This window comes from Hordeum vulgare, chromosome 4H, assembly GCF_904849725.1.
Source record: "Hordeum vulgare subsp. vulgare chromosome 4H, MorexV3_pseudomolecules_assembly, whole genome shotgun sequence".
NCBI lineage: Eukaryota > Viridiplantae > Streptophyta > Magnoliopsida > Poales > Poaceae > Hordeum > Hordeum vulgare.
The window spans coordinates 430763791-430771437 of record NC_058521.1 but is presented as its reverse complement, the minus strand read 5'-3'; positions in this window follow the sequence as shown (position 1 = coordinate 430771437).

Here is a 7647-nt window from a genome sequence, read left to right as displayed (position 1 = left end):
GCTAGTTATTGGATGGCATGAAGGAAATATTGGAGGGGAGTATAGGTCCAATGGTTTATTGTTGTGATTGCTGCCATGCTCTAGGATTTTATCGTCTTAGATCGAATACTTGAACTTTTGGATTAGATCTAAAACGTGCTCACTCTTGCCTAGGCATGTTTGTACCTCTTGTTACTATGTGTTCCTCATGACAGTAGGGCTGGGGTGTACGTCTTAGTGTTCATATTCAGTCCATGCCCTCGAAAACGAGTTTTTATATGTCAGATCTGAAAGTCAAACCCCGAGCGGTACTACCGCCAGGGGGTAGCGGTACTACCGCTAGGACCCCAGCGATACTACCGCCAGGGGTAGCGGTACTACCGCTATGACCCCCAGCGGTACTACCGCCAGGACTGGCGGTACTACCGCTAGGCCCCAGCGGTACTACCGCCAGGGGTGGCGGTACTACCACCTGGAGCATTCACGGTGTATTTTTTTTCTGTTTTGTTTTATGATTGGCAATGCATGTTTACTTTTTCTGCGTTTTCAAGTTTCATTGCCTTGACTTTTCTTGTCGCCTCTTTTTCGCTTTGTGGTATGTGTCACAGGTGGCTCTGCTCGTCGTTCGAACCCCCCACGGGACACGGTGTCCAAACAGTTTCGCAACACAGAGGCGCCCGAGGGGTCTGCCACGTCTGGTCTGCCTCCCAAGAAGAAGTCCTTCAAGAAGGTCGCTCACAAGGAGAAGAGGGTCAATATCCGTACTATGTCCCCCAAGGACTTTCTGCAATTTCGCACCAAGAACCCCTATCTCAAGGAGAGGGAAGTGATCGATGGGGTTGAAAATGTCTGGGTGAAGGACCAGTGCAGGATTTATCGGGATGTTATTGCTTCCTTCAAGAAGAGCCATGTCTCTGTTTAGTGGATTGATCTGGCACATCTTCAGCGGAACATGGACTACTTTGATGATGCCCTCTCTCTGGTTGACAAACTGGGCATCAAAGACATCATCACCTTCAAGACGGACTTTGATCCCACTGCAGTGGCTCAGTTTTATGTCACAGTCCATTTTTCTCTTGATGCACAGCGTTCCATGATCTGGATGACTGGGTCGAAGAAGATGACCGGTTCCTGGACTGAGTTCATGCAGTTCCTTCACATTGACTTTCAGGGTGCTGACACTCCTCTTGGGCTGCGTCCTCATGCTGCAGCCCCCACCGATAGGGCCCCCGCAAAGGACAGACTGCAGTCACTGTATCTGAGGAAGGGGGTGCTTCCCAAGCACCTGGACATCATGCATCGGATCTTTCGCAACACCCTCTTCCCTCGGAGTGGTAACTTTGATGAGGTCCATGGATACTTGGCTGAGGTGCTGTTACTGTGTGAGGACGCTATGTCTCAGGAGTCTGCTCAGCTGGATATTTCAGATGTGATGTTCACAGAGCTCTAGAACTGCATCATCAATCGTAAGGTTCCTATCTACGGGCCTTACCTGTTCGCATACATTTGCCATAAGTGGGAGCAGGCTTTTCCGGATGAGGTGCTCTACGCACAGTCTGATTACATTGTGCATGACCCGATCAGGCTTCGCGTCAAGGACAAGTGGGCCAACCCATCTACATCCTCTCAGCACATGGATACAGATACAGAGACCGCTGCTCACAGAGGAACTGCCTCTCAGTCCCGCTCGTCTGCCATGCCATCTTGGGCGATCAAACTGTAGGACAAGATGAAGACACTTTTCTGTATGCAGGCCAAGGGTCGGTACCAGACACATGTGGCTCAGAAGCAGAGCCGCCAGAGGCATAAGCGTGTTCTCAGGACCTTGGATGTGGACATCTCCAGCGGCTCAGAGGACGACATCACTCCTAAGGCCACTTGGATGCAGGCTCAGGGGTACCAGTGGTCTGGCGATGAGGCAGAAGAGGAGGAGCAGACCGACCAGGAGGGGACAGACGAGTTTGGTGATCCTGAAGACGAGGAGTAGTTACCTGTGGCATTAGGTGTGCCCCCTTTTTGGTGTCTTGTGCCAAAGGGGGAGAGAGTCTAGGATTTGCTTTCATTTTTCGAACTTTGCATTGCTTTGCTTTATCTCGTATGATTTGCTTCGAACTTGGTTTGATTCTCGTTTACTATCTTTTGTGAGACATGATCTTATGTGAGATTTATTTCCATCATATGCTGTGAGTCATATGTCCCGTATTGTCATATATCTCTATCTTTTTGTTCTCATATTATTCTCTGTGCAAATCCGGTATTGTCATCAATCCACCAAAAAGGGGGAGATTGTTGGGGCATAGTTTATGCCTAAGTAATTTTGGTGATTGATGACAGTACCGTACATGACTACCGTACATGACTAACCGTGTGTGTCAAAGTTTCAGGTAACACTCGTCAACGGCACAACACGACATGTCTCCTCTCTTCTGGAACGGAAGCACGGCGCTCTCTACGATTCTCTTTATTTGAGTCATAGGAAAGTCGTACTACTAAGAGGGGATCCGTAGTGGAAAGGTTTGGGTGGAATCTATCTTTACACACGCACACTTCACATTCTCCCTTTCCTTATCTTTTGGAGCGGCCCTCGCCTATTCATCTCGTTTATCTCTGCAAAATGGTCCCCAGCGGTAGTACCGCTGGTTCCAGCGGTAGTACCGCTGGACTCCCAGCGGTAGTACCGCTGCAGCCAGCGGTAGTACCGCTGGCCAGCAGTAGTACCGCCCCTGGCAGCGGTAGTACCGCTCCAGGTGTTTTGTTCCACCTACCTAGCGGTAGTTTGTGGACGGACCCTTTTGCGAAGACTTTCCCGGCGGTAGTAGTGCTTGTGCACTACCAAGGGACCGGCGGTAGTACCGCTGGTGTCAGCGGTAGTACCGCTGGAGGCTCAACGGTAGTACCGCTGGTGTCAGCGGTAGTACCGCTGGAGGCCCAGCGGTAGTACCGCTCCGGCCCAGCGGTAGTACCGCTGGTACTCGGGCAGAGAGTGGGAAAACGGTCTGATTTTTCCCCCCACTATATAAAGGGTTCTTCTAGCTGAGGAACCCCATCTTTGACCTCTCTAAGCTCCATTGTTGCTCCACAAGCTCTAAAGTGCCCGATCTCTCTCCCTAGCCAATCAAACTTGTTGGTTCTTTAGGGATTGGTTGAGAAGGCCTAGATCCACACTTCCACCAATAGAAAAGTTGATTCCCCCACCAATCCCTTGTGGATCCTGTTACTCTTGGGTGTTTGAGCATCCTAGACGGTTGAGGTCACCTCGAAGCCATATTCCATTGTGGTGAAGCTTCGTGGTTTAGTTGGGAGCCTCCAAGCTTTCTGCGGAGTTGCCCCAACCTTGTTTGTAAAGGTTCGGTCGCCGCCTTCAAGGGCACCTATAGTGGAATCATGGTACCTTGCATCATGTGAGGGCGTGAGGAGAATACGGTGGCCTTAGTGGCTTTTTGGGGAGCATTGTGCCTCCACACCGCTCCAACGGAGACGTACTTTATGTCAAAGGGAAGGAACTTCGGTAACACATCCTCGTCTCCATCGGTTCCACTTGTGGTTATCTCTAACCTTTACTTTGTATTTGCTTATGCTTGTGACTATATCTTACTTGTCTTAATAGCTCTAGTTGTTAGCTTCTATAGGGTTCACCTCTTTGTCATATTATTTGTGAACCCGTATAGTGTTTACCTTAACTTGTTAAGATTAATTAAAAAGTGGTCGTTGTCTATTCACCCCCCCCCCCCTCTAGCCAACCATATCGATCCTTTCACACGCCATCGAGTGGTGGAGCTTCTCGACCCCGTCGCCGCCTTCCCCGGTGCCGTCCAAGCCGCCGCCAGTAGTGCCCGTTTCGGCTGCTCCCCCTCCGGCGAGCCCCCTCAACCCGAAGCTTCCATCCGCTCCGCAGCTGCCGGGCATCACGCCGCCGGCGACACCAGCGATGGTTTCGGCACCGCCGACCAGCTCAGTTACTGCCGCGAGCGCCCCGGCCAATTCGGTTGTTCGGAAGAATGCCAAGACGCCGCACCCGGCTGCACATGGGGCCGTGGCGGAGGAGGCGCCGGGCGGGGGCGCAGATCCACCCCATCCCTGGACCGGTGGAGGACACGGGCTGTTTTGAAAAATGAAACGTTTTTTTCCACTTAAGAAAGGACTGCGGATTGATTAACTGAAAACGGAGGGACTTTTTCGTAAAAATGCCACGACGGATGACCAGAAACCCTATTTGCTTTATTATTAGGGAGAGATTTTATACATGCTTTTATTTATCTAACTGTTTCTCTCATCTCCAACTCTCTGCTCCTCTCTGTCACACAGAACCTAAACAGAGAGAGAGGAGGCAAGGTCCACCTCCTCCTACCGGAGCCAAACAGCGTCGGAACGCGGCGGCGATCGCCAGAATGGAACCAGGACGGAAAGAGGATGAGAGGGGTGTTCTCACCCACGATGTAGGGGGGCGGGTTCGGCGAGGCTCGGTGAAGCTGTCGAGGACGAGGTGAGGAGGCCGGAGGTGCGGTGCCGGCAAGGAGGAGCTCCCGGTTGTGGTGGTGGCCGGCGGTGGAGCTCTGGTAACGGGGCGCCGTGGCGGAGGGCCGCTGGGGGTGGTGAGGTGCGCCAGAGGGAGGGGCCACTGGTGCCGGCCGATGGGGGTGTGATGCAGTGAGAGGAGAGGGTCGGCGCGGTGTGGGAAAGGGGGCTCCGGCCGGCGGGGTGGTTGGGGCCGAGCGGGAGGCGCGGTGGCCAGGGGGATGGGGGCCCGACCGGTGTGACGGGAGAGGCCGACGAGGGAGGCGTGGGTGAGGGTCGAGTGTGCGGGGAGGCTAGGGGAGCAAGGGGTGGAGCGAGGGCGACGGGGAGCGGTGGGATCTGGGACTCGGTCGGTTGCTGGAGGGAGCGATGGGAAGGATAGCAGGGGAGACGGGATCGATGGGTTCAGGCGCCGTGGGGCGCTGGGCAGGCGCCGGCGTATCAGAGGGAGGGAGTGGCGAGAGGAGGGTAGCGACGGGGGTAGGTTAGTGGCGGCGGCCAGGGGAGGGAGTAGTGGGGCCGTGGGGGCCCTTTAGGGTTAGAAAGTGGGCTAGGTCACGGGGGGTTATAACCCGAGTTGGGCCGGCGCTCGGGAGGCCAGACTGGGCCTCGGCCGAAGGGGGTTGAGGACCTTTCTCTTTTTTTTTACTTTCTTTTATTTATTTTTATATAGTTTCCGTTTTAAATATTTAGGGGTTTTAAACAACTTCAAAACTGCGCGAGTCACATTTGTAATTTATTAGGAAATTTTTATAACTCCTCCGATAATTTTAATTTAACATTCGAAACTTTTCTTGTCTTGATTTTATTTTAAACTTGAATTTCGAATCGTTTGAAGCTATGCGAGATTACCAATAGTAATCCCGGTGATGTGTCACCATTAGCATAGGTTTACTGTAGCTTAATTTACCGGGGCGTCACATAAACGCATCTCGTTGTTTCGCAAGAATGGATATCGTTACAAGTACATGTATTGGAAAGATGAGTATAAGGATTTTGCTTACAGTCGCCATAAGCTACATCAGAGTTAGATCAGTACAATGCATACAATCATCATGAAGAAGAGCAGGTCCGTCTATGGACGAAAACAAACAATAAAAGAACTACGTACATCCTTGCTATCCAAGGCTGACGGCTTGGAATCCTTCCTAGCTCGACGACGAAGAAGAAGAAGAAACTCTAGATAGCACAATCAGCGTGCTCATGTCAAAGTAATTCTTTACCTGTACCTGCAACTGGTGTTGTAGTAATCTACGAGCCACAGGGACTCACCAATTTCATTTCCAAAGGTATCAAGACTAGCAAAGCTTAATGGGTGAGGTAAGGTTAAGTGGTGAGGCTGTAGCAAGCGACTAAGCATTTATTTGAGGTGGCTAACTTACGAGTACAAGAATAAGAGGGAGTGATCTACGCATAATGGACGGAACTAGTAATTATCAAATGAATGATCCTGAACACCTACTTATGTCAGACATTACCCCACCGTGTCCTCGATCGGAGAAGGAACTCAAGAAACAGAGAGTCACAGTTACACACTCAGTTGGCAAGTTTTCATTAAGTTAACTTCAAGTTATCTAGAACTAGATGTTAAACAAAGTTTCCACGTTGCCACATAAACCGCGGACACGGCTTTCCGAAAGATTTAACCCTTCAGGGGTGCTCCAACTAGTCCATCACAAACTACCACACGCTGCAACGGAATGACCTCTGTCAGGGAAACCCGTGATATCCTCCGGTTCCTATTGGAAAACCTCAACCTCGAGATATCCCAAAGCATCCTCGGAATCCCTCGCACAAGACGCTCGAGAAAGTTAAAACAAGTCCACCAAGGCCGCCCGGCGGGTCGACAATCCCGATAGGCGCCGCATATCTCGTTCTCGGAACACGGCGGATGAGCACTACGTACGGTGGCTGGATAGACATCCCCCGAGTTGCCCCTGGTGGCCCCGCAAGTGGCTCTATTTTGGACGAGCACCATCAGCACTGGTCCTCCCTGTATTATGTTGAATTACTCCTCGGGTTAATGATGTCCCATGTTTTTCAGTATTAACAGAATTATTATGTTGGGCAAATATAGTACCAATGTTGGGCCTTGCCAGACGAGCTTTATCCCAAAACGAGAATCTAGGGGGTCCTCATAACAACCCCAAGCATGTTAGGAGCGCTCGTTTATGGAACATAACACCGGTAGCCGAAACTAAGGTGGCAAAGGTGGAACAAAACACCAGGCTAGGAAGGCCGAGTCTTCCACCTTTTACCAAGTATATAGGTGCATTAAATTAAATAGCATTTAATATAGTGATATAACAAGGAACCCATGTTATCACATGGAAGCAACTGCACCTGCAACTAGCAACGCTATCCAGTGGTTAAGCAAGCGGTACATAGCCAATCAGTAGTTTGCTAGCTTGTGATCACGTTGAAGGGTTTCATAGCAATGTTGGGAGGCTGATATTTAACAGGTGATAGGCAGCGAGAGATAACTATAGAAACAACATAACTAGAATGGCAATGATAGCAATGTTATCTAAGGAAATGTTCATCTTGCCTGAGATCCCGCTTGGAAGAATAACGACTCCGTGAAGAAGACGAACCGACGTAGTCGAACGGATTCTCACATTCCAACACGCTTGCAGAACTCAATCGAGACGAAGCAAAGCGAAACAAAAATCAAAACATAGTAACATCACAACATATGCACGACATGATGCACCTCCTAATATGATGCATGATCAGTTCAACTATGCAAGGCAGGGCATGGCAATTCACACAGTCAAACGCTACACATTAAGTCAAGCTCAATATGCAACGCGTTGCATATTGACGAGACTGCACATTAAAATATTTAGTTCACTCGTGTTTATTAACATGACAATATTAAATATTGTTTAACATGGCAAGGGGGTGAAGCACAAATTAAACTACCTATCTAGGCATAGTAAATGAGGCCGGAAACGACATATAGCACCTCCGAAATGACCCCATGTGTTAAATTCTAATTCTTTCCAGATTTGTCCTAATCACAATTTATGTTTGTTAAACGGCAAAACAAATTGGTTCACGTAAAACTACATGTCGTTCTAGTCTATTTACATATATGGCTCATCTCCAACGGAGCTACGGTTAAATAACTACGACCTAAACCGTTTCTAA